Below are 10186 nucleotides of genomic sequence, written 5' to 3' on the forward strand. Positions count from 1 at the left end.
AAACCAGGGCCCTCATTCAGGGGTCCTCAAGTTATAATGAGCATAGGAAAATCAACCAGGTACCTCACCCAGACACACTGAGCTAGCCAAGTGTTTCTTAGTGTTGGAGGCCAGGTGCGGCAGGAACACCTGGAGAGTACTTTAAAGCAGTGGTCCCCAGCCTTTTGGCACCAGGGATCGGTTTTGTGGAAGACAATTTTTCCACAGCCCGGGGTTGGGGGTGGGGGACAGGAGGTGGAGCTCAGGCGGTGATGTGAGCAAAGCTTAGCTCAACCACCACTCACCTCCTGCTCAACAGCCTGGTTCCTAACACACAGACCAGTACCAGCTCACGGCCAGGGGGTGGGGACCCCTACTTTAAACCCTAATGTTAGGGTCCCACCCCAGAGATTCTTTTTTAATTGCTCTGCAGTGGGACCCACAGTTTTTCTCTGAAATGTTATCTGAAAAATTAAATTAAATTAAAAAGTAAAATAAAATATAATCTGAACACATGGCCAAGACTGAACACTACTCATTTCCCTGGAGGCTCCGCCATACTTCTCTGCTAATCGGTCCCTCTAGGTACTGAGTTAGCACTTGGGGAATTGACAGTCAATAAGACCAGCCCATTCCTGCCCTTCTACCACCTTGCAGTGTGAGAAAAGAGGCAGCCAGTAAGTAAACAAGTAAATCATTACAAACTGTAGTAAATGCTATGAAGGAAGCAGACAGCACCTGGGGTGACTGACTTGCAGTAGGGAGGTCAGGGGAGGCCTCTCTGAGGAAGTGACATTTCTCAGGAGTGGAAGAAATGCCACTCCAAGAGCAGAACTGAACAGCAGGTGCAAAGGCCCAGTGGCAGAAGAGACTCAGCATGGAGCCAAAGGAGGAAGTGGAGGGGGCAGCTGGAGCGCATCCAGGACCCAGAAAGCAGCCTCACAGGAAGTTCCATCATTTGGGTGCTTGTAGGGCTTCGTCAAAATGCCCCCTGGAGAAAAGAGAAAGTGGAGGAGCAGATAAAGGAACACATGAGGTAGAATCAAAGTGACCTCCCTGCCCCAACACACACACACGCACACATGCACTTGATTCAAGGGCTTGGTCCTGCATTGGAAGAAGATACAATGAGACCTTTCCCTGGCTGACTTTGGGGAAGAGAACCTGAAGGAGAGATGATATAGGAGAAGGAGAAGGCCCTGGTGCCTCAACCTCTGTGGCTTCCTTGGCAAAGCACATTTGCTTTGCATTTAAGGTGATCTTTTATGAAGACCAATGTCAACCTTCCAGAAAGTCCTGTCAGCGCTGCCTTGAAAACATCACCAGGACAGGTCTCTCTTTACTCTCTGCTTGGCCAAGCCCCATCATCTGTCACTGGATTATTGTCACAGTCCCTTCAATGGTATCCCTGCTTCTGTCTTTGTCCCCATTTATTCTCCACATAGCAGCCAGAGGAGTCTTTAGAAATGCTAAGTCAGGTCTTGTCCCTCCTCTGGAAGAAACTTAAAAGTCTCCACATCTCACTCTGGGTAAAAGCCAAAATGCCTTTGTAGTAATCTAAGTGGCCTACAGATCCCCTCAGTCCCCTCACCTCTCCACCCTCACCTCCCACCATTTGCTCAACTCCCTCCAGCCAAACAGTCCTTCTCAATGTCCCCAGACACACCATTTGCTCAACTCCCTCCAGCCAAACAGTCCTTCTCAATGTCCCCAGACACCCCAGGCAGGATCCTGCCTCAGGGCCTTTGCACTTGCTGTTGCCGCAGCCCAGAACACTCTCCCCATCCCACAGCCCCGGGTCCATATCAGGGCACTCCTTTACCTCCTTCACCGCTTCTGAATGCCACCTTCCCCAGTCACTCCTGTCAAAAATCCAGCTCTCTCTGTCTCCAAGCCTCCAGCATTTCCCCTTCCCCTCCCTGCTTTGTTTTGTTCTATAGCACTTACCCTTATCCACCTTAGGTCACCTTACTTATTCACATGTTTACTGGCCTTCTCCCCTGAGAGAATGCAAGTTATATGAGGGCAAGAATGCTGGTCAGTGTTATCCCCTGCTGTATGTCCGGAGATTAAAGCAGTACCTAGCAACAGAGAAGGTGATCAGGAAGGTTTATTGACTACTAAATAGAGTAAATCTAGGCACTGACATCCAATAATCACGATAAGATGACGACTGGAAGTCTGTAAACTTTGGGGACAACAGCTCCCATCTCCCCCAATAGCACTGGAGAAGATCGATGACTATAACTCCTCCTCCCGATTTACAGAGGAGGCTGCTAGGGGCCAAGATGCTTTGTGTTCCTGGCCCTGTCATTTACCAGATTCAAGGCTTCAGGCAAGTCGCTTCTCTGGGCACCAGGGTCGCCATCTATAAAACAGGAAGAATGGACTTGATCTTCATATCTCTGAGGTCTACCAACACTCAAGACCTCAATAGACATCACAGTGAGGGGAAGGAGAGCTTTCTTCCACGGTCAGAAGATCTCTCACTCGCTTTGCCAGCAAAGATCAGATGACATTTTTGAAAGAGGAAATGCTGTTGGCAATGCCCTCTCTCTCCTTTCTGCTTCTCAGACTCCCCTCTGCAACATTCTAGTGTCCTCTTCCCTTATCTTGGAGCATTTTCACCTAAAATGTCTGAAAGGCCTAGAGCTGTGCCAGGGTGCATGCCTGAGAGAAACAAGAGCCTCGGTGCACGCAACACCGTTCATAGCCGCTTTATTCATAATGGGCCCAAACTAGAAAATACCTGAAGTCCATCAACAGGAGAATGAAAAAATAAATCGTGCTATAACCATACAATGGAATATTATACAGCAACAAAGAAGAACAAAGCACAGCTATGCAAAAAAACCTGTGTGGGTCACATTGCCGCATGAAAGAAGTCAGACACAGAAGAATATATACGGTAGTCCCCCCCTTATTCACGGGCTTATGTCCACAACCCCACGTGGATGCCTGAAACCAAAGCCTATATGTACTATGTCCTCTATATAAAGAAATGCCTAAAATAAAGGTAATTTTAAAATTATGCACAGTAAGAGATTGACAACAATAACTAATAATAAAAATAGGATAATTATAACAATATGCTGTAATAAAAGTTATGTGAATGTGGTCCCTCTCCTTTCTCATGATATCTCATCATACGAAATGTACAGATGACTCACATCCCGGCGAGACAGAGCAGGACATGCTTCTCAGAATAATGTGCAATTTAAAATTATGAATTGCTTATTTCTGGAATTTTCCACTTAATATTTTCAGATTATGGGTTTCTTCAAGTAACTGAAACTGTGGAAAGGAAAATTGAGGCGGGGGGGCTACTGAACTGTAAGATTCTGTTTATTTGAAGTTCAAAACTAGGCAAAACTAACTATTGGGGACGAAGGTTAGAACTGAGGGTCTCTGGGGGTCCTTGACTGGGAAAGGGTCTGAGGCAGCCTCCTTGGGTCCTGGGAATGCTCTAGATTTTGATCTGGTGGTAGCTGCACAGGTATGTACGTAGGTGAAAACTCAGTGAGCTATCCACTTATGAGCTTTGTACCGCACTGAATGTAAATTGCACCAAAGTGAAAATAAGTAAAAGGCCTGGGCCCAGAGGAGGGTTCCCACACAGGGAGGCGCTCCACCCACCAACAGGGGATTCCCACAGGGTTCAGTGGCAACCCCCACCTCCCCCGGCAGCCCACATGGTCAGTAACTCAGAATTCAGCCTGCCTGGCCACTGCTTCCTCCTTCTGAACAGCCGGGTTCCCAGCAGCCGAGAGGACTCAGGGCACAGTGGCTCGGTCTCCAGGCTGCTTTTGCTCCCCTTACCCCCCTCCTGCTCCTCCCCACCTCCCTCCTCCTTCCTGAGAGCCCAGGCCTCAGAGTGGGCCCCATTTCTCCATCCTTCATCCCCCTCGCCCAACAGTGCTCTGTAATCCACAATGAGCTGGAGAGGAAAATCAGGCCTGGCAGCCCCTGCGGGCCTTTGTGGCTCTCTGGGTGAACCCACAGAGCACTCACCACTGGTTCCCTCTCTGGTGCCAACCGAGACACTGGAGAGTGGAGGTCACCTGCCAGGACTGCGTCCTTGGCTCTCACATCATAATTCTGCTCAGACCAGTGACCGCGACGCAAGAGCAGCGTCACTCCATCATCCCACTCCCTCTTTGACCCAGAACAGTTTCATTCACGTTGGGAGTTTTTCTCCAAAAAGAGTACAAGCCTCCCTTTTACAGAGCAACTTTTCATGAGCCAGGCATTGCCCGCCATATTTAACGGACATCATCTTGGACAGGACTCTTAATAACCCCATTTTACAGATGAGGAAGCTGAGGCCCCACAAGGGTAAATGACTCACCCAAGGAGCTGCACTCGGTCATCGCAAAGCGAGGGTTTGAACCCAGGCAGCTCAGCTGCAGGGCTGTGTGCCTGAGCACCAAGCCGACTGCCTCACAGATGCACAACTCTGACAAAGTGCGCTCTGTGAATGGTGCCCGGTATTAGCCAAAAGGCAACCTAAGGTGAAAGAAATGGTTACATTTCTAACAGGAAAATATCACCATCCCCATTAATACAAATTTTTAAACTTTAAATTACACTGAATTTAAAAATCACCACTCCCCGCTTTCTGGCCAGTTAGCTCAATGGTGCTGTCCAGTCCACCTCTGAGAACATCCAAGGGCATGGGGTGGCTCTGTCTTTTCCTGGGGCTGCACTGACTCCTTGGTGCCAGTCCCTGGGTAGACAGAGGGCTGGAGGGGCCAGTGGCTTATCGGGGGCTCCTTATCAAGGGTGAGGAAGGCAAGTCTTGGTACCCACGTGCTTAGAGAAGAAAACAGCCCTCCTGGAGCCGCAGTGACTAGAGGCTCATGGATTGCTAGCAACACCCTTGGACATGAGACAGCCCAGGGACAGTGGGGAAGGACAGGGAGCTGAGCAGAAAACCCAGGGCTGCCCTCTAAGCTCTGCATTATAATTGGATTGTCGGAGAAATGGTTTTGCCCAAAGCTTGCAAGGCGAGCTGATCCTTTGCAAATTGACAACAGCCAGCATCTACCTTCTCCTTAACTGAATTTGCCAACTCTCTCACTCAGCCTCTTGTTTCGTCCTTCCATTTTCATCCCCCGCCCTTCTTCAGGGAGTCCACGCGCGCGCTGGCTGTCTGGACGCTCACACTAAGGTTCAAGTAAGGTGCGGAGGGTCACTAATCGGCAACCTGTCCGTCACAGCCATCCTGCCAATCAGCTGGGTAATAGGCGGGCGTTGGGGACAGTTCAACCAATGGCCTTTCAGTTTCTCCCAGGTATGAATTCTGATTGGCCCCTGCCCTGTGTACCTGGGCAAGGACCTGGGAGTGCAGGAGGCAGAAAAGGTGACATGAAATAAAATCCCAGTGGCTAAAGGGGTAGGGTCTGTGTCCTGTCCCAGCTCTGCCCTTCACTAGCTGTTGGCTTGGGACAAACACTTCCTCTCTCTGAGCCTCATTTCCAATTGCATGTAGAGCTTAGTACAGCACCTGGCATTTAGAAAGATCCTCTCCGTCCTCAAAATTCAGGTAGCCGTTCTCATGTCTGCAGAAAGGGATGACATAGCAAGAAAGAGAACCAGTCTGGCTCTTGAATTTTGAAAACCGAGGAAGTCAAAGGAAATAGAAAGGACCTGTGTGTATAGACAAGAGAGTAGACTGGACATGGGGGTGGGAACGACACAGAGGGGCTGGGCTACCAAGGCTTCCTCCCTCTTAAGACAAAATAAAGTTCCCAGATCAGGAGGAAGAAGGAGAGTCTGAAAGGAAGCAAGGGAAACTGAGAACGAGGGCCCTGGGCTGTGTCCCATTGTGTCCTTTTCCTGTGTGGAACCTGGGAGGGCAACAAGATCCTGGAATGAACAGCCATTTGATTTATATAGGCAGATGGTTTTCTGCACCCCAGCAAGGAGCAAGAGGAAATGGTGCCCAGGAACCCAGAAGTGACACAGAAGTAGGAAAGAGGGAGGATTGCCAACTCAAGGGCCAGGCAGATTTTGTGAATCCAGGCCAGATGCACAATAGGGAATGGTGGGGACTATGGCAAACCCACAAGGGGCCATGCCTCATCTGAGAGGACAGTCACTACCCAGTCAGGTTCAGTGGATTGATGACCACTGGGTTGTGTGCCCAGAGCCATCTGCTCCAGCTATCTAGATTGTTATGTAAAAATTCCCATTTCAAATATTGTCAACTAATTTCTTAAAATTCTATATGGGCTAAATAAAACATATTTGTGGATTGCCTGTGAATCAGCAGCAGACCCTCCATATCACCCTGCCCAGGCTCTGTAGCTTCAGCTTCACTGGAGAGGACACTCCAGCGTCATCGCAAGATGTCGATTTAACACGGGAGGAGACAGATACCGTGTCACTCCCGAGTCGGACTGCACAGCCATTCTCGGCGGTGCAGATAGACTCTTAAGAAGCTACACCATCGTCTCTCGAGACGGACGGCTGCCGACGACGACAGAGGGTGCCAGATAGGGACTTGTTCTTGCAGGTTTCCCTTGGACTCAGCATATTGTGGGAGATGGGATGAGGAGTAGCTCAGCAGGGACTTGCAGGGGCCAACAGCCAGAAGCCAGTCTGGGGACTTGGATGGGTGGCATCTGTACCAGGTGTGCCCCAAGGGGGGCTTTGGCAGGACATAAGGCTTCAGAATTTAGATGCAACCCCATCTAAAGGGAGGGGAACGTTCCCACCCTCTGACAGAATAGGGGCTCAGAAAATAAATTAGGCTGAGTCATGGAAAAAGTTATACTTCCTGCTCAATTAAGCATGTGGCCTGACTCCCTCACCTACTCTGGTAACCTGGGAGATTTAACTATTTCTGTGCTGCACATATTTTTGAGGTCCTTTCTCTCCCCACCCATATCTCTATGTACTTATTTATTTTATTTATGTATTATTTGGGTTGAAATCTTAATTTCAAAATAATAATAGATCCACAGGAAATTGAAAACAAAATGGACAGGGGGATCTTGTGTGTCCTTCACATGGCCTTCTCCAGTGGTGACATCTTGCATAACTATCCTACAATAATATCACAACCAGGGAACTGACATTGGTACAATGCACAGAACTTACTCAGATTTCATGTTTCTCATGTATTCATTGGTGTGTGGGTGTGTGTTTGTGTGTGTGTAACCAACACCTCAATGGAGATCCAGAACTGTTCCATCCCCAGAAACTACCTCACGCTACTCTACTGCAGCCACCCCCATCCCTGCCTGCTGACAATGTTCTTCATCTCTACAATTTCAAGAATATTATATAAATGGAATCATACAATATGTAACCTTTGGAAGTTGGCTTTTTTTACTCACCATTACCTCCTTGAGATCCACCCCAGCTGGTGAACACGTCCATAACGTGTTCCTTTTTTTTTTTTTTTTCAAGATCCATGTCTAGCTGTATTTCTTCTTTTTTTTTTTAATGTGTTTTATTGATTATAATATTACATTTGTGCCAATTTCCCTTCCCTCTGCTCCCCTCCACCCGGTGGCCCCCCTCCCTCCAGTTGTCCCCCCCTTTTAGATCATGTCCATTAGTTGTGCATACAGTTCTTCTCAACCTCTCTCTGTCTATTCCATTCCCTCCTACCATGATCCTTAATTCCTATATCATCTCCCTCCCTCTCCCCATTCCCCCTCCCTGTTGACCTCCCCCCAATATGTTCCCCGTACCTATAGTTCTTTTTCCACTCTCATTGCCTGTTTAGTTTGCCTTTGTTTCAATTCCCTAGCTTCTGTTGTTTCTTGTGATGCAGTTTTCATTTTAGATTTCATTGTCTTGATCCTCCTTTTTCTAAACCAGTCCCTTTAACATCTCATATAACAGTGGTTTGGATCTAATGAACTCTTTCAGTTTTATTTTGTCCTGGAAACACTTTCTCTGTCCTTCTATTCTGAATGACAATTTCGCTGGATAGAGTATTCGTGGTTGTAGGTTTTGGATTTTCATTACTTTGAATATTTCTTGCCAGTCCCTTCTTGCCTGCAGGGTCTCCCTTGAGAAGTCAGCTGATAGTCTAATTGGGACCCCTTTGTACATAATTCTTTTCTTCTCTCTTGCTGCTTTTAAGATTCTCTCTTTATCTTTAATTTTTGACATTTTGATTATAATGTGTCTTGGAGTGGTTCTCCCTGGGTCCAGTTTTTTTGGAACTCTCTGTGCTTCCTGGACCTGTAAGTCTATTTCCTTCCCCAAGTCTGGGAAGTTCTCCTTTATTATATTTTCACTCACTTTTTCAAGTTCTAGTTCATCTTCCTCGCTCTCTGGCAAACCAATGATTCTTATGTTGGGCCTTTTATAGCTGTCCCAGAGGTTTCTGATCCTCTCATCGTTGCTTCCCATTTCCTCTCTCTGCATTGGTTGACTGCTTGTTCCTTCTCCATATTCCAGTTTGTTGAAATGAACTCTGGATTTTTTTTCCTCACCATCTGTCTCGTATGTGGTTTTGTTCCTTTCGTTATGAGTGTTTTTCGCTTCTTTCTCATCTTTTTCCAGATCTTTTGTGAATTCTGTAAGCCACCTGATAACAATGGCCCAGAACTGAGCATCTGACAGGTTTCTTATCTGTTCATCTGTCAGGTTCTCCATCTGTTGCCTGGTGAGCTGCGCCACCGGGATTTCTATAGTTGTCTGCCTCATTTTGACAGATGCGTTTTGTTTTCTTGGGCCGGCTGTAGGGGGGCAGTGCCTGTGTACTCGTAATGACCCAGCGACCGGCGCCGTTCGGCAGCCTTTCTTGCTGTGCCGTGGTGCTTTGTCGTCACAATCCAGCGACCGGTGCCTGTCTGCGACCTATTTCGCAGCCCTGTGGCGCTTTCTTTGGGGGCGGGGGTCCAAGATGGATTCACACAGTTATTCCGCTAGGAGACCGGGATCCGTCCTCCCGCCCCCCTGGGCCTCACTGTTCAAGGCGATGTGGTGGCTGCTTTCCCCAGCGTTGGGGTCGCGAGCTGCCGGGGGTTCGACTGCAGCCGGGATTGTTCTCCCCGCCACTGTCCCAGGTGCGACCGCAAACAGCGCCGCCCTCTTTTGCTCTTACCTGCCCAAAGGGCGCCGCTGGTTTATAACTTCATATGTTGGGCTTCCGTGTAGTTTTATTTTCTGGAATTTCTAGTTATCCTTTGTTTTGAAGTAGTTGTATTCCTCTCTAGTTGTAGAGGGAGACCTAGCACGTCCGTCTAAGCCTCCATCTTGGCCGGAAGTCCAACGTGTTCCTTTTTTATTGCTGTGTAGTATTCCATGGTATGGTTATACCACAGTTTAAACATTCACCTACTAAAGGACATTTAGGTTGTTTTCAATATTTGGCTAAATTAATTTTGAAAATGTCCACTGGTGGAAGCCGTGTTCTGAGTTTGGACAGGAGCAATGTTTCCTGCAATCCCTCAGTCATGAAAGTTCAATGGGTTTAGGAACATGTGACTCAGTTCCAGCAAGGGACTTTCAAGGAAGTTTACTGGGAGTTTCTGGGAAAGGTTTCATCATTGATGAAAAGGGACCCGCAGGAAGGGAGAGTGAGAGCATGGAGCCTGAGGGACGATGAATAAGGAGGCTGGGCAAATCAAAACAGAAGTACCCACCCGATTGTGCAGCGCTTCGGCATCCTTGTCAAGAAGCCAGGACTGAGTGCTGCGGGCAGTGAGGAATGGTCGCCCAGATCTCCGTGTTGCTGAGTGCGCCCCATGGAGAGAGGATTCAAGGGCGAGAGCGTGGGAGCAGGACATCAGTTAGGAGGTGGCTGGGTGAATGTCACTGCTTATGAGAACAGAGAGCAGTTCTACAGGGTGGGGCACAAAGGAATACAGGGTGGTGAGGAGGTAGACCTGCTGGCTGGCTGTGCTCAGGGGTCTCAAGAACCTGTGCCCTCATGTCCTGAGGTCCTAACTCCATTCTGGCCTGTGTGATTCGTCGGCACAGGCCCAGTGACGTTGGTAACTCGGGTAGAGATATGTTTCTTGAATGAAAAAAATTCAGGAAAGGGATAAAAATTGCTTCATTTAAACCAATGGTCCAACTATCCAATGTTACTTTCCTATGTGAGCCAAGTTTCTCTGACACACAGCCCTGATTCAGCCTTCAGAGAAGTTGGGCCAGCAGGTCACGGGTGATACCTGTACCTAAGACACATCCCTTCCCAGTGACTAATGTGAGTTGTTCCAGATGAAGGCCAGGTACA

General features: G+C 48.2%; 1 long non-coding RNA gene across 1 annotated transcript; it reads right to left on the reverse strand.

Annotated features, from left to right (window-relative positions):
• Positions 1-580: 580 nt before the first annotated feature.
• Positions 581-9780, reverse strand: LOC150014218 (uncharacterized). The gene is made up of 3 exons (XR_016509633.1): positions 9591-9780; positions 1927-2347; positions 581-970 (listed from the first exon to the last, which is right to left on the reverse strand). It is a non-coding gene; the product is annotated as an uncharacterized LOC150014218 (long non-coding RNA).
• Between the last annotated feature and the right edge of the window lie 406 nt (positions 9781-10186).

Source organism: Furipterus horrens, unplaced genomic scaffold, assembly GCF_987537825.1.
Source record: "Furipterus horrens unplaced genomic scaffold, mFurHor1.1.pri manual_scaffold_3, whole genome shotgun sequence".
NCBI classification, from domain to species: domain Eukaryota; kingdom Metazoa; phylum Chordata; class Mammalia; order Chiroptera; family Furipteridae; genus Furipterus; species Furipterus horrens.